General features: G+C 40.0%; 1 pseudogene; it reads right to left on the bottom strand.

Moving 5' to 3' along the window:
- Positions 1–521: 521 nt before the first annotated feature.
- LOC113007283 (CD209 antigen-like protein E) lies at positions 522–21,400 on the bottom strand (annotated as a pseudogene).
- Positions 21,401–25,854: the final 4,454 nt, after the last annotated feature.

Here is a 25,854-nt window from a genome sequence, read left to right as displayed (position 1 = left end):
TACTCAATAATGCCCACATGTTGTAACAATGTAACAATTTTAACAGTCCTCTCTAGATGAAGCTCTTAGGTCTAATCTTTGAGATGCTATTTGATCATTCAGGTAATACAGTTATAATAAAAAGATAATTTCCAAAAAGGTAGTATGCAATAGGACTTGAGTTTATGTTTGCTGAATTTACTTCCAGTCATTTCTTCCCCACCAGAATGCAAACTAATCAATCTTTAATAATAAGAATAAGAATAAGAACAAAATTATGTTTTTGTCTACAGATCTAATGTGTCTCTGGAAGTATGTATGTATGTACAAATGCACAGAAGACTGTATTCTATGTTTTACCCAAAATGTGAAGCATATTGTGACTGTATGTTTTTAAAAGTGCTATCCAAATAAAATGGGTCACTGATTATTATTACTGTTATTATACGCATAGGTATATTTCAAGGGTTGTTTTTCACTAAAGCTTAATACTTATTCAGAAAAGGATATATAAAAATGCAAATAAAATAACAATCATAGCCTTATTTAAAAAATCTGTAAAAATCTAGCTGTCACAGTACTTTTTCACAGACCCACTGGAAAGAATCTTCACATGATTGATCATTCCAGGAAGTTCCTTGATATCTGATATGACCACAGTTCTCTGCAGGCAACTTGTTGTCAGGCTGATGAGATGCCCAGTATCTGGTGAGTCAATAAAAAAAAAAATTAAAAAAAAAAAATACACACACACACACACACACACGCACACACACACACATATATATATATATATATATATATATATATATATATATATATATATATATATATATATATATATATATATATATATATAAAATTACATTTAAAACAACATGGGGAAAATGACTACTGGTAGCATGTTTAATCCATTGTGAGCATTGTGAGTTATGGATACATGCACAACCCTCTGTCTCTAATAATAAGTTGCTAAGTGGGTAAGAAAGTGGATGGATAGATGGATGAATGATAGCATTGGCTTTTGTCTCCTGGGTCTGTTGTTTTTTTTTTTTCATTATTCATCATAAAATGTTTAGTTAATAACAAGTCATATCCGGGTAAGGCCAAAACAGTCTCTAAGATCTTCAGTTCCTGGTGTCTAGGTTTGTCAATGAAGTTATTTTCTCGATGAAATAACTTCACCAAGGAAATAAATAAACTAAAAAACATTACTTCTTTATTTATAAAACATAATATTTACTTAGTAAATAAATATTATTTATAAAAAAATATTTATTTATTACAAATATATGTAATATACTGGTTGAACTCAAAGACTTACTGCAGAGTCAGAGGCGTTCCATCTACCCATTTCCACGTTCCCTCTTGTTCTATGTCACTTAAACCAATCCAAGTCTTTTTCTGGGTGAATGAAGCGATGAAGTTCTGTTAAACAAGCACACAAACATTGTTATGAATCACTAGACTCCCTTTTATCTCTGTCTTTTAGCTACAGATTCTAATCACTCTCACACCCAACACTATTTCAGTGTAACGGAGGAACTGTCATGGTCCTGGGTCTGTGACCCAGTGTTTTTTAATTATTAATAGTTATTGATTTTATTGTTATTTACAATTTCTAGTCTCTTGGTTTCTGTCTCTCTGCCTCTCCTGTGTTCCTTGTGTCGCGTCTAGTCAAGTTATGTTTTGATGTCTGTTCTTCTGCGGTTCCAGTGTCAAGTCCACATCTCAGTCTGTCTCATGTTTCCTGTTTTATTTTGATAGTTCCTTGTTAAACTAGTGGAAACTTTTATGGAAACATTTTTATTCCAACTGGGAAAGTCATGTTCATAACAACGTGGGGTTTGAGAGTCAATATTCATTAACAAACACAACATGCATGAACTTTGTACCTGTTCTTCAGGGCTGTCTATCACCACCAAATCTGCTCCTTGGTCTGTGCAGTGTTTTCTAGCTGAATGCCAGGAACCAGAGCTTTCAGACAGGAGATAACAGCTACAACTGAACTTTCTCCATCCTGTAGGACAGGTTTTCTCTGGAAGAAACATCAAATAAGAAATATTAAAGACCAACATGGAACATTCAGCAGTGATTTATTTGGTCTCTGTTAATTAACTGGAATCTATATTTTATACCATCTATATATAAAAGGCCTTGTGATCCTGACACTGCAATGCAGAGGAGATGCAACAATGATGACAATGATTCACGTGAAACATATCAATGAAGATTAAAGTTTGCTTTCTTAAATTTGTCAAATTCTGTCAGTTCAGATATAATGAGAAAACATTTCCATCTATTGCTGGAAAATTGAATCACTGAATTTCAGAGTAAAACCTTTTACAAAACGCTGCAGTCTCTCCAGCTCTTTGGTCATTTCAGTGAGGTTGGCCTTCAGCAGGTCTCTCTCCTCAGTCATAGAAGAAAGTTGGTTACGAACTGCAGAGACATTTGCATTGAGGAAAGTTTTTTACTCACTGAGAGATATTCAGCTGAATCTTGTAACGAGTTTTTGTCTGAAATACAGATAAATAAGAAAAGATGTCTTTGACGTCACAACACTGTTGCTGATTTATTTGAGAGCTATGCAAAAATATATGCATTGCCAGGAGTAATGTTAAAACATGTTTAAAAGGTAACACTTGTTAATAAAGTCAGTTTTATACTGGTGCATATGTGTGTGTGTGTGTGTGTGTGTGTGTGTGTGTGTGTGTGTGTGTGTGTGTGTGTGTGTGTGTGTGTGTGTGTACACAACACCACAACACTAACAAAAGAAAAAATGACAACAAAGCAAAACAACAGAACTCACAGTACAAAGCAAGAGTGAGAAGTCCAGCCAGCAGCCCCAACGAGAGAATAACAACTAAATAAAAGCTTCTCTTGTAGCTCCTTGGACCTGAAAAGTAAAAATAAAAAGGTGGTTGTGGTGAAGGGGGGTGATAATAGTAATAACAGATTTAACAATGTAAATTTAAAGTGGTTTTAAGTTGTATTTTCTTTCTTACCTGTGGGTTTTTTTTATAGATGGCTTGTTGGCAGGTTTGACATAGCGTTCATTGACATAAATTTCCTCCATTGCATGAAAGGATGTGGATTATTTCTGAGAGCTCAGCTCTGTGGCACAGGACATGTGAAGTGTGAGAGTCTCACAAACTTTTCGTTTATTTTTCTTTTTAAGGAAGTCGCTTACTCAATATGTGGTTTGTGCAGCTATGCTACCACTGAAACTAGACCATTAGATATGTTGTATTCATATGAAAGGATACAGAAGTCAAACTTTTTTTTCAGAGTTTTATAAAGAACTTTCAATGTTCATTTTTTTAAAAAAAAGTCTTATAATCTCAGTAATGAATAGTGTAGATTACTGACTAAGATCTCAAACCTTTAAATACTCTATAATTCTGTGAAAATGTATTTATTAATGGGGGAGAGTGATAGGTTCGTAGCATAAACCTATTCGCTGGAACATTCAAGACAATTCAACTACATAGCAAAAAGCATTGAATACCAAGCAGGCAAAGTTCTTTATGTTTCTCGTGCACGAGAGAGAACTGGACAAACGCCGTTCCTTCGCTTGACCCCAGTCGCTCTCGTCTGCTCCCTCGTAGCACTGGTCTTTATTGAGGTTACATGAATATGCATAGGTTCATTAACATAGGATATCATTACATAGGTATACATGTGAACAAAGAGTACCGTCTGTGTGTGTGTGTGCGTGTGCGTGTGTGTGTGTGTGTGTGTGTGTGTGTGTGTGTGTGTGTGTGTGTTTGTCTAAAACAGACATAGATACGTTTATCCTACTATAAAACAATAAAAGAAGGTTTGACCTCTCCCATGCTCCCAGGATGTGGGTGTGAATGCCAGGGCACTCTGGAATGCACACAAAGTCTTTGCTGACCACTAAGGATCACACATCCTATCACTACACAATTGATTATACACCTCTAAGCATATATAGTTAGATATTTCACAATACAAATGACAGTAATAAAATATAAATCCAATAGAGAGTAAAGCTCCCAACTTTTCCACCAAAATTCAACAGAAAAACCTGTCAGTAAAAAGTTGCTGGAGTATCTAAAATGTAAAAAAAAAAAACCCACTAGAGATGATCAGAGTTTGGTGTATATTTTCTTTTTCAACCAATCCAAGTCTCCACTCATAAAGGACTGATTATGATCAGTTTTTTTGTGTAATGCAATGTTTCTTTGTTTTTAGAACAAAAGGTAACTGTCTTATATACGACATCACAAACATACATCATACTGAGTCCCTTTCCACCCCCATCCCACCCCTATCAACACATATCACCTTTGCAGCATGACCAGAACATACCAATGATAACACCGGTTGGCGTAACAGATAAGGAAAGAGGTACAATAGGCCAGTAATTTCAAACAAAAAGAAAGAAAATACACGTATAAACTCGCCTATTACACATTCCTGAGTATTCTTTTTGTCTCTCTAATTCCCTTTAGGGAGCTTTGGACTTCTGAGGGGTTTGCATGATTAACTCTACTGCAAAGTCTCTTTGAAACAAAGTATATGAAACTGCTAGGTCATCCAGGTTGTCTAAGACCTACAAATGTTTCTGTGTAGATGCAAGGTGCTGCTGCTTTGCTGTTCTCTGTTTTGTTTTGTGTCTGTTGTTGATCTTGTGTGCCTTTGAATTGAAATGAGTTGGCTTTTTGTGGGCCTAGACATGCTCAAAAACTCATGAAATTTTGCACATGCATTAGGTCTGGTGAAAAATTACTTATTTTAATGGCTTTAGACATGGGCAAGGCAAAATGGCCCAGTAGTGCCCCCTACAAACATGAAAAATCTGAGCTCCCCTGAGCTCTGAGCACCACCTAGTGGGAACAGGAACAGTTTTATACTTTGAGGTACAGTTTACATGTGGGTGACCTCAGCAACCTCAAAGTTTTCCACGAAAGCCTTAAAGAGTTGATGCTGGTTTACCTTGAATACTGTGAGTTTTCATCAAAAGGGCGTGGCAGCATGGCAAATTTCAGTGTGAACAATTAAATTGCTGTAACTCAAAGAAATCCAGTCTAACCTCTCCCAAACTTCACAGGGATGATGACTTCATCCACACTGACAGCACCAACACATTGATATGCCTGTTGTCAGTATTAGTTACAGTCCCACCTAGTGGCAACAGGAAATGTCTCCTTTTTTTTATATCTACATGTATTACTCCTCACAGGTTGATCACATCCACCAAAAAGTGGTGAGAATAACCATCAGATCATTACGATGCTTCAGTGTGAAAATCGTGAGTCTATGGCTGTGTCCAAATTCAGAGGAAGGATGCTCCAAAGGATCCTACCTACCTATGTCACATCTCATGGCTAATTTCAGTGACTGAATTGTTGCCAATGTTGTGGCAAAAAGTGTTTGCCTGCTAAAAACTGATTTCCAATGTTTCCGTGTGTTTTTATATGTAATATCCTTATGTATGTTGAGAAGAGTGTGAAAATGTTCATGCCTGCCTGAGAAAACTGTTTAAAGTGTGTAGTGAGGGTTTTTACAAATTAAAGCATCTATAATAATTGTAAAAAATAAAGCTCGCTACTTCACGGATTTCACTTATTGCGGGTTATTTTTAGAACGCAACTCCCGCGATAAACAACGGGCCACTCTATAACCAGTCTGATCCGTTTTGTCCACTTAAAGTATGTTTACAGAACTATTGCTATGTTGGACTGTCTGCTGTCCTCTTGGCCAGATTACCCTTAAAAAATAAATCTTAAATGTCAACAAGATTTTTTTTAACTGGATAAATAAAGGATATATAAAAGTCACTGCCCAAAACTGATTGCAGCTTCTACCTTGTTACAGGACTGTTGTTTGTGGCTCAAGATGACTTGATATCATTCACCAGGGATACATTTGACATATGTTTCACGCAAGGGCGTAGATTTGGTTTTGGCATTGGTGGGGACGGATGATTCAACCACCGAACCCTGCCCTGTTTCTTTTTTTTTCCTTTTTGTCTTTGCTTCTTGATAACAAAAGGAGAAAAAACTTGCCTATGCATGTAGAATATGACATTCTACATGCTTTTAAACCATTTAAAATTTATTTGTGAATTATATAATGTTAAATTACTATTAAACAAATGACTAAGTATTTTAGACTTTAGTTTACTTCACCCATATTCAATATATATCAGGTATCATACAAAAATAAAAATAGTTTCAAATACAGTCATGACAATAACAGAATATGACTTTAAGGACTTAACAACATTACTTCAGTTATAGTACACCAACATCTCTTATACATTAGCACTAAGGGAACACTGAATGACCTGGTGGTTTTTGTCCATAAAACTACTCATCTAAGATTACCACAAAGTAAAAGATCTCTCAGCAAAATTGTGCAACATTTTAGGCATATGTCTGTGAAGGTTCTCAGTCATCCAGGTCATCTTAGTCAAAGGAGCTTGCAAAGAAAAGCGTCTGGACTTCTTTAAGTTGCTTGAAGACGTTTCACCTCTCATCCGAGAAGCTTCTTCAGTTCTAAGGTCAAATGGTGGAGAGTCCCAGATATAAACCTAGTGGGAGAAACCCCCCACGGAGGGACAAAAGGACCCCCCCCTGACCCCTCTAATCGCCTGAGCCAAGGTGTGTAACTGGGTGTGGGTCCCAATCAGCCAGAGTTTCGGGTGTGTTCATTGTGAAACCTGGCCCCACCTTATCATGCGAATTCCTGAGGTCAGATGGCCCAGGATGTGAGTGGGCGTTAAGGCGTCTGGGAAGGGATCTCAAAACTGGATTATAGATGGCAGAGAGTTGGTGTCGTAAACTCCCGCCTCTGTTCAAAGATGGTCGCTCACAGTGGACATAGATGGCTTCTTTCACTCCTCTTTCAAACCATCTGTCCTCTCTGTCCAAAATGTGAACATTGGCATCCTCGAAAGAGTGTCCTTTATCCTTAAGATGCAGATGGACTGCTGAGTCTTCTCGGATGAGAGGTGAAACGTCTTCAAGCAACTTAAAGAAGTCCAGACGCTTTTCTTTGCAAGCTCCTTTGACAACATTTTAGGCACTATTGCCCCGATCAAATCAGTGACCTGGAATTTTTTTATTCTAAACATGAACTACTGTTACAGCAACAGACATGGACTAGTGGTGCCCACACAACAACTCAATGTCCACTATGTGAAGGAGCCAAACACATGCCTTCTCCTCTTGTTAACTGAGATAAACTGCTGGCAAGTTTGTCTCTCCTACGTCAAACTCTCTACCTAGTTCTGCTTTTTGATCTATACTTATCAAGATGTGTTAGTCAATAGTTAGTGCTTCCCTTTTGCACCCTCTCATGTAATGCTACTTCTGCACCTTTTCCTGTAATGCTGTTTTTGTTATAATTATTTGCTCTTGCAGCTACGCAGGAGCCTGCTAGCAGTATAATACTATCTACAGTTCCACAGACCGCTGCTGTACAGAACTTGTGATGTCCAGACGGTATTCCTCTTGTGTTCTGCTGTGCAAACTTTTGGATTTAGGGATTAACATAGTTGCCATGGTTTCCTCTCTTCTCTTATTTGTTGCGTGTGATCAGGACAAAAAAATAAATAAAAATACAAAGTATGTTTGTGTGTTATCAAGAAGATAATTCTTAAGAACACAAGTTAATAAATGTGCAATTACTAAGAGTTGTTGTGTTGTTTTTATTTGTCTACTGTCATTTCCTCTGCCTTTAGGATTGCAAGTATCCAGGGTCAGGAGAGGGAGTCAGTGGGAAGCCCACTGCTGCTACTTGGCCCTGCTTTGCCCTCATGGATGAGGTGATAGGACAGAGGCCTTTATTTTGCCTCCTGTCCTAATTTCCTCTCTCCCAACTCTAATCATAAGCATTTAGGAATTATACTTTTAAATGTAAAATTCAAATCAATCAGGAGATTTTATCAACTGTTAATGTTACCATTTGAAAATCCAGAGAAATCTTTGAATTACAAGCTCGAAACAAACAAACAAACAAACAAACAAAAAATGTACAGATCTTTGGGTCACTCATGAACAGTGTTGGGTAAGTTACTTTAAATTAGTAACTTAGTTACATTACTAGTTACTTCTCTCAAAAGTAACTCAGTTACTTTAAGTTACTCGTTACTTTCAAAGTAACTAGTTACTAGGAAAAGTAACTTTGGTTTTACTCAGAATTCTCTTGTTAATGTGTTTCTTCCATAACTTTGCCAGTCTTCTAGCTTGCTTACTTGCCACAAGTGCACTGTGCCACCTACCAATAGAAAGGAAAAGATAATGTGCATATTTCCACGAGAGAAATCCCACGCCTGGACCGTCATTGACTGCTGCCATGATTCTAGCCTACGTCACAGCGTCATGTGCGCTTCTTACATCCAACACAAAAACTGCAGTCGTGGTGCTTTTGAATGTACTCAGAACTCAGAAATTCTGCCTTCCGAGTAGGAAGATGTAGGTAACACCAGACTGCAGATGAGCTGCATACAGGGCTGGACTGGGACAAAAAATCAGCCCGGGCGTTTTGACTAGAGACCGGCCCGCCATTATAGCAAAAATCATAAAGCCTTTGAATGAAAACAAACACTGTTGTGACAGTGATGTACACTCTTCTGATGGTATATATGTATCAATCTATCAATCGTTTGTTGTAAGATTCAGATAATTATTTTTTAAAAGCGAGACATTTGAAATGAGAATAAGAAAGAAAAGTATTTCTTTGTGCCCCCCTTTCCCTTTTAATTCCGTACATGGACCCCGGACAACACTTTGCTAGACCCGCCCCTACACAGTTACCAGCTGTCAGCTACTTAGAAAAGGATCCTGGTGTTATTTGTCTCTCAGAAACAGTTCATAACTTCTCTTCAACTCATTCATGTCACTTAAAAGGTAAACCTGTTTCTCCATCACCTGCTCAGCTCTGATGATCCAGTAAGGACATCTCCTGGTTTCATCTTCATGTTTCCCTCTCACCACATATTCAAACCGACATCATGACCAGCAGCTTTTTTGCAGCTGTGGCTCCAGCAAACATCAGCTGATACTAGAAATAAATATTAAATAAATTCTAACAACAGCTGATCAAGCTTAAACATTGTCGAGAAAAACCTGTTATTTTACTGTCACTTTGTTATCATTTATATGCACTGTCATTATTTCATCATTACTTCATTAGTCTGTATTACTTATCTTCAGTTTATCATGTATCATTTATCATTTATTTCAGAGCACGCAGGATAAAACACATTCTAGAAGTTGTAACGTCGGGTTGCGTTTAGTGGTTGAGAGGAGGCGGCAAAACACCTAGCAGGGTAGCCAAAAGAATACACACTCACGCTGGCGTTGGGAATTCCACAGTGTGTTCTTTAATATACCTTCTCTTCATCAACCATATAAGCCCGGTTGAACGGCTGCAGCTTAGTAAACATAGCGCACAGTGTTCGTACAACCCATAACGTTGCAAACAAAGGTGTCTGGAGAGGTGAAACATAAAATCCGTCCCTCCTCATGCACTAGCGTGTAAGCACATGTTCACACCATCACAGAGAGAGAGAGCAGAGCAGTGGCACAAACTGATGACACCATCAACCCTCGACTTGGGTGTCTTAAAGGGACACCACACCATAGTGGCTGTTACATATTCTCCCCGGGTTAAACAAAGGCTGCCCTCAGCCGGACCCAGGTGACCCTCCTCCCGCTACCCCCTTTCACCACACAGAGCTACTTTAGGTAGTAAGCAGGTCGTGGAGGAATTGTTACACACCTGCACAGCATTGGTACAGTCCAGACTTAACCAGCCTCCATACATGGTCAGCAGGATAAGAAGTTAAAACCAAAACAGGGAAATGTACAGTGCAATATTGACAAACTGGCATACATGACAGTGTCCCACATGGTGAATGTCCATTTAAACAAATGTTAAAGAAAGAAAATAAACTTAGGATAGCCAGGACAATTACAGAATGAAATACCCTTTTTCTTTCATTGTGTTTCTTCTACTTCACAAACTTGCAACAGACAGCATAATATGTGAAAACAGTACCAGAAAGTACTGTAGAAAACCCAAACAACAGTCATGTTACAACAGTAACCAACACGAAATACATAAGAAAAAAAATGCAAATTCAGGAACTATGGCAAAGCTGCATCGAACCCACGCCCAGGAAACGCAGGTCCACGCGCATCCAATGGAGCCACGACGAAGAGGCCAAACAGAGAACGGCGCCACAGTCCACAAACCACGCTGGAGCAGCTCCAGCCGCTGCCATGGAAATGCACCGCCGCGACCCTTTGATCCTCCCGACGTCCTCGTCCAGGCCAGCCTGGTCCGTTCCCGCGAAACATGGCGGACAGCCACTTTGCCGCGTCGTACCTTTTTATGTACCAATCATCAACTGCTCGAAGATACTGCATACTGAGGTCCAAGAGAAGATGTTCGGGCGCCATTTTGTAACGTCGGGTTGCGTTTAGTGGTTGAGAGGAGGCGGCAAAACACCTAGCAGGGTAGCCAAAAGAATACACACTCACGCTGGCGTTGGGAATTCCACAGTGTGTTCTTTAACCCTTTACAGCCGATCGGAGCGGGCACGCTCTGTTTTGCGTAACTATTTTTAAATCCCGGTAGCTCTGCAACCACTTAAGCTAGCACAATAATTTTTTTTGCATATGAAACTGGAGGAGTTGTACTTACATCTTATGCCATCAGCTTGTCCTAGGTCACAGTTTCCTTCCACATATAGCTTTGCAAAAACTGCATAAAAATCACTTGCAGCAACAAAAACATGATATTCCAGAAACACGCTTCGCCGATCCATCAGCTGTTTGTAACACTTCCTACGTCCATCAGCGCGAACTATCACATGACCGCATGACCTGCCCGAAACCGGAAGTGACGTCATTTTGCGGAAATGTAGTTTTTTACGATCGGGCCCTTATGAGCTTGTGTTTTACTTGTTATGTGTTTTAAAAAGTTATGTTTGAGTTTATGACTTTCTGTGTCGTTTCTGGGATGCTTAGGACTCATATTGCACTGCTGGAAATAGTTTATTTTGATGCATATGCTGTTATTTTGCAAATTTGCATTATAATATTTATTTTCGTTTTTCCTGCAGTATATAAAAATTGGTGTATTTCAAAAATAAAACTATGAAGACACTCAAAATAAATTTCCTGTGGTGGGAAACTAGTTTGTGTAACTTTTTTGTATTTACAGTTTTGAGGGATAAGCCTCTTAAATTTCTCTAACTAGAAATATATGTTAAAAAAACAAAAACGATTTTCAATTCTTTTGTAGTTTATTGCACTTTTTTGCAATTTATGTAATTACTATGCACCTAATGCAGACATATTATTAAAGTTTGGGCTATAATGGTTGTATTGATGTATAGCAACTTGAAATGCTCCCAAAAATGGCTCCACAGCATGTAAAAATATAATATAAGCTCTGGCGAACTTGGTTCTATGGTAGGTCTTAAAGGGTTAATATACCTTCTCTTCATCAACCATATAAGCCCGGTTGAACGGCTGCAGCTTAGTAAACATAGCGCACAGTGTTCGTACAACCCATAACGTTGCAAACAAAGGTGTCTGGAGAGGTGAAACATAAAATCCGTCCCTCCTCATGTACTAGCGTGTAAGCACATGTTCACACCTTCACAGAGAGAGAGAGCAGAGCAGTGGCACAAACTGATGACACCATCAACCCTCGACTTGGGTGTCTTAAAGGGACACCACACCATAGTGGCTGTTACAAAGTATTCAATTCAATTCAATTTTATTTATATAGCGCCAAATCACAACAAAAGTCGCTTCATAGATACAGAGAAAAACCCAACAATCATATGACCCCCTATGAGCAAGCACTTTGGCGACAGTGGGAAGGAAAAACTCCCTTTTAACAGGAAGAAACCTCCGGCAGAACCAGGCTCAGGGAGGGGCGGCCATCTGCTGCGACCGGTTGGGGTGAGAGAAGGAAGACAGGATAAAGACATGCTCTGGAAGAGAGACAGAGGTTAATAACAGATATGATTCAATGCAGAGAGGTCTGTTAATACATAGTGAGTGAGAAAGGTGACTGGAAAGGAAAAACTCAATGCATCATGGGAATCCCCCGGCAGCCTACATCTATTGCAGCATAACTAAGGGAGGATTCAGGGTCACCTGGTCCAGCCCTAACTATATGCTTTAGAAAAAAGGAAAGTTTTAAGCCTAATCTTAAAAGTAGCGATAGTGTCTGTCTCCCGAATCCAAACTGGAAGCTGGTTCCACAGAAGAGGGGCCTGAAAACTGAAGGCTCTCCCTCCCATTCTACTTTTAAATACTCTAGGAACAACAAGTAGGCCTGCAGAGCGAGAGCGAAGTGCTCTAATAGGGTGATATGGTACTACAAGGTCATTAAGATAAGATGGGGCCTGATTATTTAAGACCTTGTATGTGAGGAGCAGGATTTTGAATTCAATTCTGGATTTAACAGGAAGCCAATGAAGGGAAGCCAAAACAGGAGAAATATGCTCTCTCTTTCTAGTCCCTGTCAGTACTCTTGCTGCAGCATTTTGGATTAGCTGAAGGCTTTTCAGTGAGTTTTTTGGACATCCTGATAATAATGAATTACAGTAGTCCAGCCTGGAAGTAATAAATGCATGAACTAGTTTTTCAGCGTCACTCTGAGACAGGATATTTCTAATTTTAGAGATGTTGCGCAAATGGAAGAACGCAGTCTTACATATTTGTTTAATATGTGCGTTGAAGGACATGTCCTGGTCAAAGATGATTCCAAGGTTCCTCACAGCGTTACTGGAGGCCAAGGTAATGCCATCCAGAGTAAGAATCTGGTTAGATACCATATTTCTAAGATTTTCAGGGCCGAGTACAATAACCTCAGTTTTATCTGAATTAAGAAGCAGAAAGTTAGCGGCCATCCAGGTCTTTATGTCTTTAAAACATTCCTGCAGTTTAACTAATTGGTGTGTGTCATCTGGCTTCATGGACAGATAGAGCTGGGTGTCATCAGCATAGCAGTGAAAATGTATGCTATGTCTTCTAATGATACTGCCTAAGAGAAGCATGTATAATGTAAACAGAATTGGTCCTAGCACTGAACCCTGTGGAACTCCATAATTAACCTCAGTGTGTGAAGAGTAGGGATGGGTACCGGTGTCCGGTGCCATCATGGCACCGGTTCTGACATAAACGGTAGTAACCAGACCGAAAAGCAGCGCACATTTTGGTGCTTTATTTCGGTGCTTTTATTTCCTGAGCTGTGATACACTTCTAGCCAATCATTTTACGTTTCCGAGGATAGTAGGCGGGGCCAGGTACGTACGTTCTTTTATGCAGAGCTACAGATTAAAAATGCCCAAGGCGAAGCGGACAAAAGTCTGGCTGTACTTCACAGCAAAATATGCAAACTCAGCAGCCTGCAACAAGTGCTTTAAGCTGATAGTGTGATACTGTCAAAGGAGGTAACACCTCGAATCTCATGAAACACCTGGCGACGCATAGCGTTTTTTTAAAAGCTGAGAAATGCGCCGTATTTGATGGCAGTAGCAGCCGTTCTTCTCTGCGTGAGTAGCTTAATGTTGTTCGTGTGTAATTTACGTTGAGTAGGCTAACCACGTTATTACATTAATGCACGTAAGGTGAACTAGCAAACATCATCATAGCTACATGCGGCTGTCTTCTTGTTTGATGGCAGATACTCCCTTCACCCTGGCCAAAAAGGCTAAAATGACCAAAGAAAAAGAGGGAAACAGCTAAACATGAGAGGTTTTTGGACAAAGTTTGTATTTTTTCCATTGTTTAAGCACTGCTTCCAGCTAAGAGTGATACCATATATGCCCCATAGCTGCAGAAAAGGCTAACATTGTTATCTTTTTACAAAAAACCAGCTGACCATGAGAGGTTTTTGGACCAATTTTGTGTTCTCCATTCTTTAAGCACCGGTTTGAGCACCGTTTGAGCACCGGCACCGTTCCAAAAGTACCGATTTGGCACCGGTATCGGATAAAACCTAAACGATACCCATCCCTAGTGAAGAGGACTCTCCATTTACATGCACAAACTGGAGTCTATTAGATAGATATGATACAAACCACTGCAGTGCAGTACCTGTAATACCTACAGCATGTTCTAATCGCTCTAATAGGATATTATGGTCAACAGTATCGAATGCTGCACTAAGGTCTAGCAGGACAAGCACAGAGATGTAATACTCTATTATGTGGTGAAAAGCACCAGCAGAAGCTGTGGGTCCAGCTGGGCCTCTTACACAAACATGCACACAGAGAGTCATGGAAAACACACACGTTCACACACACACATATTAAGAACGGGGAGGTCGTTTGAGGACAGACTCTCTGTTCAACACATAGTCTCACAAACTGCACAAAATATCACACACTTGTTTGTCTCTAAAGTAGCATCTGATGTCTATATAAGGAGAACTTTTTGAGTGTGGGGAACTGTTATCATTTCCAGTAAGATCTAACTGTGACGTCATCAGGGTAATATAAGGATGGGGAGCGGTCTGCTCGAAGAAGTCCGGCTCTTCCCACACTGTACTGTGTGTTATAATAAAATAATCTGTGTTGACCCACTACTACCAGTCGTATGTCTCTTCCTCAAAATCCGAACCGCGACAACGTGCTGCTGTTGTTTAGCGCGACATCCGCTGGTTTCCTCTTTCTGGCGCAAAGTGGACGATAAATAAACACGAGAGAAAAGCCGATCAGCTGATCATTGATCAGTTTCATGATTGAAGTAGCAACAGGAGAGGGAGGGGGAGAGAATGAGAGAAGAAGAGGCAGCTGTGCAGCAAAGACACAGAATAACTTTGTGTCTTTTTCATTGTAGCTGAAATCCGGGACAAAATGTTCCTTTTCACCTCAATACGAAACGAAGCGCGTGATATTTTCTCTGAATACTGAATACTGATTCTGTTTTTTACGGGACGGTTGGCAACTCTAATAATTAACGGTATGAACAAAATAAAGTTCAACATCAGTAACATAGCACCCACCCAGCTGTATAGAAACTCCGTCATGCTAGCTAGCACGCAGTACGAAAAAGTCAGCACAACGAAAATAAACTCCACCTAAACTTGGTTCATATCTGACCCAGAGAGACTACAGGTTATAACTTCTTACCTGAAGTTCAGTTCACCTGACACTCGGACGGGCGGCCGCTTCGGGTCTCTCCTCTTGCCTCCCCTTTCTCTCATCCACCCGCTGGCCTCCACCACTTGCTAATGTTACTGAATCTGTGGAAGCTCCGCGATAGCCACCACACGAAGTAACGAGTAACGACCCTATCTAAATCCCAGTAACGAGTTCCTGATTTTGGCATAATAACTAGTTACCGTGCTCGTTACCACAATAATAACGTAGTTACTGTAACGAGTTACTTAATAATGCGTTAGTCCCAACACTGACGGTGAGTTACCATAAAAATAATGTAATCTCGTGGAATTTTCACACATTACATGCAAATTACAGTACTAAACTGCAAACATCCTTTAGAGTTTTTTACTGTTGATTTTGCAGTACTAAGCTATGGAAATTACTGCAAAGGCTAACAGTGTGGTCAATGTTGACATAAATATCCTCCATCATTCGTAAGAACCCAGTTTAATTATCACATGATCAGCTCTCCAGCACAGAATATACTTGTGTCACAGTTTCTCCTTTTCTCAAGTCTAGAGGAAGTCATATGACTAAGATGTTATTAATATAACAAGAGGAAACAACCTAAAACTAAGAAATTAGTATGAAGTTATCATTTGCCTTTGTATAGCAGATCTTTGACTAAAATAGCATTTATTTTTATTTTTTGGAAACCCATGTAGTGAAAGCCAAGTGGAAAGAAACCATATTCAATTCATTCTATTTATCTCATTCATGAAAGCTGTTGGCTGCTGGTAAACAACTTTATTTTCTTAAATAGTCTCTATAAGAATATACAGAAACATTTCAGAAACATTTCCGAGATGAGGGACTGAGAATGTCAAAACAAATAATGATTAAAATTAATGAAGCATTTTAAAATCTGAAATAGTACAAATATGACAACATAGCAACTGTTTAAACTGAGGCATTTTAGTGTTTTTTTGAAATGTGAAAATTTACGTTTGAAAGTTTTTGACATGCAAGAAAAGACAGGAAAAGCTCTGCAACGCTAAAAATAATGCACCGTTGAATTAAAAACATGCCACGCTCTGGTCCTGTTGATTCAAAAGTGTCACTCTCTCAGTGTTCTCCCTGTGATAAACTGGTGACCTGTCCAGGTTGTACCCTACCTCTTATTTTTATTTTTCACACACACACACACACTCTTTGTTATGGTAATTTCCAGTGCTTGCTGCCCTGGCTTCTGTGTTCCTTCGGTAGCAGTCTCCCCTCTCCGACCGCAGCCGCTACTGAAATAGGGAAGGTATGTGTAAGGTTTATACATTTATACTTAGAAATATTTACTCATATATGCTTAGAGTTTTATAATCAATTGCATATTGATAGGATGTCTGATCCTTAGCAGTCTGTAAAGACTGTGTGCCTTCCAGAGTGTTCTGGCATGCACACACACATCTTGGAGTCATGAGGTCATACCTTCTTTTACCGATTTATACTATGGGAGGACACCTACTCTGTATATGTCTAAGTATAAGAGCCCTTTGTTTAGATGGACTGCTGGACTCCTGGCACCAGCTTTGGGGAGTCTTCACAGGGTCACATCTTGACCCACTACACACACACACACACATACCTTCACGACACATACCTTCACAGGCCCTGAACCTGCTACTCCACCCCTCCCCTGCAGCTGAGCTGCCAACCACACCCCGTCACAGGACTATTGTGACTGTCCTGGAGCTTAAAAACGTCAACAAAGTGGAAATCCTACAAAACAAAGGATGTTCATTCGCTTTCGTTTAGTCGACCCAACTGGGGTTATCAAAACTAAAGTTAACGCTAAGTACTGCAATCCAAATCTGACTGAGAGAGTTAGCAGGCCAGAATTTTTTTAAAAAGCCACAAGAAAGCACTGAGACACTGGCTGACACACAGATGAGGAATCTGAGACTAAGGAGAAAAGGGAAAATATGTATGTGTCACAGGCAGAAATACAGACACCAGAAAACCATTTTTTTTAATGACTGCAGAGGTCTGTCATACACCTGTGGAGAAAGATGTGTTTCAGTGAAAACGTGTTACTTTTAAAAAAGAGAAAAAGTAAAGTAAAAAGTCCTCCGGCCAGGGCATGTGTTACCTACATGGGAGGAGCATGATTCCCCCAGGGGCCAACAGCCAATCAGTGTGCTCACCTGTTCTCTCCTTGCAGTGGCAATTAAAAGTGTAGTCGGAGAGTAACGCTGCTGCAGGCAAGTTATGGACTTGAGTTGAATCAGACTAAGGCAGGCAAGTGTGCGTTCATAGAACCAGTAAGTCACGTTGGGAACGTATTTTATTTCTGTTACTGTTAATGTACCAATGTAGACATCTGTTACTATTGCCTTGAGTTAGCAGCTATGCTGTAGGAATAGGTAAGTAGTAGCCTGGCTCCACAGGATATTCCTCATTTCTAAGTTGTTTCAGTTATTGTGGAGAGTTAATGTTCCCAAAGATTTTACCTGATGGAGTTACTAAGTTAGCATACGAGTCTGTTCTTGTTTATAAAGCCTGCGTACACATGGCGGCGTTTGAGTGAGCAATTGTGTCAACTAGAGGGTGGTATTGCCTCAAATGAGGAAATTGGCCTAAACTGATTATGATTCTTTATGCCATCCTGTTTGTTATTACTCTAAGCCAGGGGTGGGCAAACTACGGCCCGTTGGGCTTTTTATTCCGATTGGTGTGTCTCATCCATGTCTCGAGCCATGAAGTCGAGGGGCAGGGCACGCAGTGTGAAGTTACTCTAATTATGTACTCTGTGACCATGGCAGACCCGATGACACATTCATGCTTTTAAGCATCTATTTATTTGGACACTCAGAGCTGCAGCTTCCAAGCCCCACCACATACCCCTATCCCCCGACTGAGGCTGGGAGCCATCTGGCAGAATCTACTCCATCCCCCCCTCCCCCCGCGAGCGGGAGAGGAGAAGGAATCAGCCCGGACTGTTGCCGGCCAGCGGGCCCTGGTCAAGTGACGGGGAGATGTGAGTTCATTTGGCCGTCCCCGAATTCAGCGGCGCCGGTGAAGCTTGTCTGGAGGTTGGCTGCGTGGCAGGTAGATGTGCCACGGCTGGCACAGGCTGAGCCCCAGCTCACAGGCGGCTGGGTAGATGTGCACCAGCCTCTGGTGGGGGTGAAGCCGGTCTGGCAAGCTCACCGATCTCAAGCTTGGCGCAAGCCATGCCCCGCCACATACGCATTTGTGCTGTGAAAACTGTACAAGCCCGGGCTACTCTCTGTTGTTCTGCTCTGAACCTTTCTGCAACAATGAGTGGGGCCAAAGTAAAGAAAAGTTGACAGTGAGTGCCGAGTGTTTAACAAGGAATGGACAACTAAATACTTTTTCACAGAAGTTCGGTCAAAGGCTGTATGTCTTATTTGCCAAGAAACAGTTGCGGTTTTTAAGGAATACAACATCAGCCATCACTTTTCCACTAAGCATGCAAATTATGCTAACAACCTGTCGACGCAAGAACGAATGACTACCACTCAGAGATTGGCAGCTAGTTTGCAGGCTCAGCAAAACACCTTTATCCGACAAACTACCATTCAAGAATCAAGCACAAAAGCAAGTTATTTACTGGCATTCAAATTAGCAAAGGCCAGCAAGCCATTCTCTGACGGGGAGTTTCTCAAAGAGTGCTTCAGCATCGTCAGTTTATTAAGTTTCTTGAAGAAATTGACGCTGATCACCAGGACTTGCTTTACCACTCCAATGTCCGTTGGTTAAGTTTGGGGAAAGCTACTTAAGAAAGATGGTGTTTTTCCTGAGCTGAGTGACACAGATTGGCTTTGTGATTTAGCTTTTGCTGTGGACATACTGGCACACATGAATGAGCTGAACGTGAAGCTGCAAGGGAAAGACCAGTTTGTACATGAAATGTACACAAACATCAGGGCCTTTAAAACCAAGCTGGTTTTATTCTCAAAACAAATGTCACATAAGTCGTTCGCTCATTTTCCCACACTGGCTATGCTGAAAGAGGCACCTCAACATGTGAAAAAATACAGGAAATCACTGGATGACCTCCATGAGGAATTCTGCTGTCGGTTCTCTGATTTTGGGAAAATTGAAAAGCCACTTCACCTGTTGTCATGTCCATTCACACAAGACCCTGAAACAGCGCCACAGGAGTTGCAGTTGGAACTGATTGATCTGCAATGTGACACTGTCTTAAAGGAGAAGTTCAACTCTCTTAAACTGGATACGTTTTATGCATCATTAAACGCAGCCAAATTTCCAAAGATCCAGAAGATGTCACAGAGGATGCTGGTGTTGTTTGGCTCTACATATGTATGTGAACAGACTTTCAGTGTGATGAACAACAACAAAGCACCCCCACAGATCCCAGTTGAGTGATGAACACCTCAGATCTGTTCTGAGAATTGCCACAACAAATCTAACACCAGATTTCGACGCACTGACAAAAAAGGGTGATCAACAACACTGTTCCCACTAAAAGTGAATGTAAGTATTAACACTATAATGCCTTCTTAATGTTTTTCTTTGATATGTATGCATCTGGTGCTGTCCTGGCCCGTTTTGTAAATTTTAAAATTCAGTGTGGCCCCTGAGCCAAAAAGTTTGCCCACCCCTGCTCTAAGCTCTGTTTCTGGTGTCTGGATCTGTCCTTTTGTAATCTGGTATGGTGTTCTCTGTAATACTGAAGTATGAGAAATGCTAAACAAGAGAGAGAGATGTTTATGTTATTTCTTATTTGTATTAATTACAGAACCACATCCTTACTTGCCAGCGAGAGTGTGTTTGATATGGGCTCGTGGCAAATAAAGTTCTTCCACTCTGACATCATTCCCCATCTCTGACCGGACGTTATTACCAGGGAACAGTACGGAATCACGTTTCAGAGATAGTGGTCCAGGGCGTCCGCTATAACAAGTAAATTAGATTACTTTATGAATAAAAGAATTAAAATAACACAGGTAGCACCACATCCTTTTTCGCATCAGAAGGAGCTTTTGTTATTTTATGGTTTTCATTCCATTTGTTCATTTAACAGTGAAAATAGCAGAGGCCCACTTGTGATAAGATTCTACATGCATGCATACAACTAGTCTCAGGAGTGATCTTGGTATACTAAGTTGAGAAAGTGGTATTACTATCAGAGGTGGGACCAAGTCATTGTTTTGCAAGTCTCAAGTAAGTCTCAAGTCTTTATCCTCAAGTCTCAAGTCAAGTCTCAAGTAATGTCAGGCAAGTCCGAGTCGAGTCTCAAGTCACCGGTGTAAAAGTCCGAGTCAAGTCACAAGTCTGAAACTTTGAATTTCAAGTCCTTTCGAGTCATTCAAAAAAACGAAAAAATAATGTTGCAGTTATGCTAAATGTAAATATTAGACCATGTAATTTTTAAATCTGTGTTTTTCTCAACACATGACAAAATAGTGAACTTAGAAAATATACACAAATTGTGAAATTGCACCTCTTTAAAATGCAGCTCAATTAAACCTAGCTCCAAGAATAATTTTCACCGACAGTTCTGAGATAAGCTGCATGTTATTCTTGGATGCGGTTGTAGGACCGGCTTTAAAATCGCATGACAAAAATATCATACACATTAAAAAAAAACTGCATCACCAACGTAGCCTGGAAAACATTTGCTAGTTAGATGAAGTCAGCTATCTCATCGTAGCATATTTATATGCATATTTATAATTATACGGTTCTTGGAGTGAGTGCATACACTCATGAAGTTTAGTAACTTCCGGTCACTGCAACAAGCCCAGGTACAGTTTACCGACGGATGGGTGCAGGACCTTGAAATGTACCGTGTCGAACGAAAGACCATCGTACGTATCATAAGTTTACCAGTCTCACAAATCGTCGTCATAAATATACATTCGTTAACCGTTTATTAATAGGACCTTTGAGCTCAACGATAATTAATTAGTAGTGGAAATAATTTCTGGTAGCATCACAGAAATGTAGCAGTGACAATAATATTGTATGCTGTAATCGTACTGGACAATTAGTGATACAAAAACCTGTTTTATCCTGTGAATAAAAGTATGTTTTTGTCAATGTACCATAATAACAGAAGCGAAACGCAATATTGTGTCAGGATAATTTACTATTTATGCACAATAAATAAAGGAGCATAGCGCGACAATTTCTGTTCAGCGCCAGACTTGCTTGTAACCTATATCACCAATTATTTTATGAAAAATGACGTATTAACTACTAAAAAACACTGACCTTCGTGTAAATGCTTGGAGCAGACTAACCTGTGAGCTGGAGTGTTCTGGGACGTTATATTTGATCTTTGAATGGCTGCAATCCAGGCCATCCGTCGTGTCTTTGTTACTTCGGAAACATGGCTCGAACAATTTCTCTTCAACGAGGTAATCCGATAACAACCGATCTCTTTACCCGTCGGCTTCCCGTGGCTGTCATGCGACCGGCTATTGCAGTTAATAATACAACAGCTTCTTGCCATTTTTGTGTTTCTTTTTATCGCTGTATAACTGATTTCAATTGAAAGTCTGTGTGCGCTAGTACCTCTTGCCACGAGTTCCCAGAATCCTTTGCGGTTCTACCCGTGAATGACGTCACATTTTCAATCTCTATATAATATGCATGTTAAATTTTATATTTGGGGTAAAATATCAAGTCTTTTCAAGTAAACCGGTTCAAGTCCAATTCAAGTCCCAAGTCATTGGTGTAAAAGTCCAAGTCAAGTCACAAGTCTTAGAACATTTTTTCAAGTCAAGTCTAAAGTCATAAAATTAATGACTCGAGTCTGACTCGAGTCCAAGTCATGTGACTCGAGTCCACACCTCTGATTACTATTACTAAAGTGATATGATTAAAATATGTGATTAATACATCAGAAAAGAAATCTGCCACCACACAGTGCAATGTCCAATATTAAACAGCGACTGGGTGATTTAGGTTCCTCACAGAAGTGTAACCTCACAAATCTAGGTGTTATTTTTGATGAAGCTTTTTCTCTGGAGTGAAACTTAAATCAGATAGTAAGAACCTGCTTTTTTCATTCGAGGAACATCTCAAAACTTAGATCTATGGTGTCAACAACTGAACTTGAGGTGATAATCCATGTTTTTGTCTCTACAAGACTCCACTCCCTCCAAGGTTTGGAGGCCTATCTCCCCCTACCACCACTTCCCCTGCCAGTGGCGGACTCCCTCAGACATCGGTGCGTTGGTGGTTCTTTGTGTCTGGGGATGGGCGTCCAGGTACACACTGGCTCACTTGGCGGCCTCTTATCGGGGCCTGGAGCCCGGGGCTCGCTCGGGCCACTTCGGAGGTGGGGTGCCCCCGGCCTCTCGGCCTGGGGCTCGGTCACTCAGGCGCAGCTGGCTGCCGGCGGAGCTCACGGGCGCGTCACTGCAACTCCCCCTGGCTTCTGCTCCGCGGCTGCTGAGTGAGCCCTCATCTGGGACTCTCCTCAGCTCTTTCTGGGACAGTGGCGCAGCTGCCCCTCTGTTGATCTTCCTTGGTCTCTTGTGTTCTGGGGGCCTCTGGATGTCTGGAGTTTTGATCTCCTCCATACCTGCTTCATGCCCTGGAGGACGGGGCTGTCCCGTCCCCCCCCCCCCCCCCCCCCACACACACACACACACACACACCCTCTAGCAGATCATTACATGAAGGAACCTTTTAAAAAAACAAGCGCGTCCATGCTCACAGGTGTACACACGGGTGATCACACCCACAAACTACACCCTTTTTGGCTCCTACCTCAAAGCACACTGTGTTCTGTTGATCTTATGTGCTGCACAATGTTTAACATTTAGTATTTACTGTCATATTCCCATATATCATTGTGATGCTGTTTATTCTATTACTCTTGTTCTCTTCTGCTTGTTTTCTTTTTTCTTTCTCAGCAGGTGATCCAGGTGATCAATAGATGCATTTTTTTCATTTTTTTTCTCTGCCCGTTCTGTTGGTTTTTGTCTTTTGCCCTTCTCCCCCGTCCCTCTTCTCAGCTGTTTCTCTTTCCCTCTTTCTTTCTCCCCTTCTTTCCTCCAGTCAAGTCTGTCCCGTATTCAGCAAGTGAAAATAAAATAAACAATAAAAGGTGAATCAAATGGACCATTACGGCAAGGCTGGGATGGTCAGTTTGGTAAAGTAAATCCGTTGGGCATCTTTCTTTGCCTTTAGACAACAATTCTGATGGCAAAAGAGCCAAACGGGACAGGCAAAAAAAAAAAATACAAGACTCCACTATTGTAATAGTCTGTTTCTGTCTAAACAAGAAAAGGCTAGCTCGTCTACTGGTTGTTCAAAACTCTGCAGCAAGACTGACTCGCTCAAACAAAGGAGCTTATATTTAAGTCCCGTTTTAAAGTCGCTACACTGGCTACCAATCAGATTTAGGTTCCATTTTAAAATTCTAGTTTTAACTTTTAGAGCACTACAGGGGCAGGCTACTCCCTATATTGCTTATCTGACTTGTATACATACCCCTTCTCGTAGCCTGAAGTCATCAAATCAAAATCTTTTAGCTGTCCCCCACACTCATTTTAGAACTCGAGGGGACCGATCTTTCCAAGCTGTTGCACCCAGACTGTGGAATGCACTTCCTCTATTTCTACAGCACCTGGACTCGGTAGAGACCTTCAAAAAGCAGCTAAAGACAATTTTATTTCAAAAAGCTTTTAATTAGACCAGGGATTTTATGATGTATTTATGATTGTATTGTTTTTTTGTTGCCTCTCCTGTTATGCACTTTGTGACATCTGTCTGTGAAAAGTGCTATATAAATAAACTTTTACTTCCTTACTTTGCGCAGTGGTAAACCAGATATGGTTTACCTTGAAATCGAAATTATTAAACAGCATGTGTGCTATCTTGTAAAAATTAAGGTATGATGGTACAAATGAGCAAAATAGATTATTTAGACAAAAACCACGATTTTGCAGTAATTACTAGGTTGTGATGTTATGGTATTTTTAGCATATTTTGCAGAAAAATATTTTTGCAGTAAAATTTTTTAATATCTAAATATTATGCCACAAATGAAAGTTATATATTGCTTCTTGATTCATGACAATTAATTGTTTCCAATAGAGAGACATGCATTTTGGAGCAGGCGGTCTATTGCTGTTGCCATTTGGCAGTTTTTCATTGTAATTCTTACACACAAACAAAAGAAAATGGAAGAAAATCCATTAATTAAATCAATTTTATTATACTGGTTATACCAGTGGTTTTTCAAACTTTGTAAGAGCTAAACATCGGATTAATTCAGTTCTAATTATACACTGCCAAATCACAGTAACAATCTCCTGAAGGCACTTTATATTGTAAAGTAAAGACCTTACAAGAGCAAAGGTTTGCTGCAGATTCTCTGTTTGTCTTTCAACTTAAGAAGTGCGCTGTGTTGGTCTAATGCGTGTGTGAAATGACATTAAGGTTCCAGGAAGTGATGCAAGATAATGCTAAAATATTTTCAGAAATTTTAAAAAATGATTCATTATCAAAGTATTCTAAACTATAAACACATACATATAGTATTGTGCAAAAATCTTGGGTGACCTCACATTTCTTTATATTTTGAAAGGAAAATGGAAAATCTGTTAATTTACTGAAACAAGTCCAAACATACATAGTAATACACCATGTAAAGCAAAACTAGAATCTGACTGATTATAATGATGTTGAAAAGTAACATTTGGTATGGCAATGACTGCTCTTTAAGCAGCCTAAACTCTCTTAAACTTTCATGTAATTTATTTAAGTAGTCTTCAGGAATAGTTTAGATTACTTGAAGGATTTTCCTATTGCCTGTAACGATGATCCCACACTGTATTGTGCTCTGAGGCTAATCGTGACTGATATGGCATGCTGTTACTACAATAACAGTGTGTTTGGGGTCACTGTCAAAAAAACAACTTGTTGCCAGTCAAATGCTTTCCAAATGGCATTACCTGGTGGACAGAAATCTGACGGTACTTTACCATGTTTACACTTCCCTCAGTGTTGACAAATTCCTCAACACCACTGGCTGAAATGTAGCCCCAATTCATGACAAAGCCTCCACCATGTTTTACAGATAGCTGTAGACATTCACTGTTGTAGCTCTCCCCTGAATTAAATTTGGTTTCATCACTCTACTATACATACCACCACATATTTTAACTACAAACAGTAGATAGTAGATAGATCAATGGAAGGGCCAGATATAAGATATCTATATGTGACACATACTCCTTTGCATCTTTCCTTGACCACATAACAGGCACTGTTTTTTAAAAAGGAGGCACGAGTTAACTTTTTGGAATATTCAACCAAGACTGCCAGAACTATGTATGCACTGATGGCTGATCTGGGGAGTGACAAACAGGAGGGAAACAAGACACTGGTGAAAGTAACACAGATGAGAACAGCCGCAAAAACAGGTGAAAACAGAATCAAGAAGTAAAACTAATACCGGACGCAAATGGAAAAGAGGAAACATGCAAACGAGAAGTAACACAGGCATGAATATAAACACTCAATAACACAGAAATCAAATGGAGAAAGGAACAGAGAAAAACTGCAGGAAATAAAGCTACCTCTCAAACTACCTAATAAAAATCAATATTTGAAACAAATGTGACACAACTGAAAGAATAAAGTAAAATAAAATTTTTAAAGACTCAATAATAGTGTCAAAATAAAACAATTTATTGACATAACAATGAAATCAAAACAGGATTTCTTCTAAATACAAAACTCAGAACTGCAAAGCTGGA

This window comes from Astatotilapia calliptera, chromosome 16 (assembly GCF_900246225.1).
Source record: "Astatotilapia calliptera chromosome 16, fAstCal1.2, whole genome shotgun sequence".
Lineage (NCBI taxonomy): Eukaryota > Metazoa > Chordata > Actinopteri > Cichliformes > Cichlidae > Astatotilapia > Astatotilapia calliptera.
Note: the sequence above shows the minus strand (reverse complement) of the source record. Positions and strands in the feature narration are given on the sequence as shown.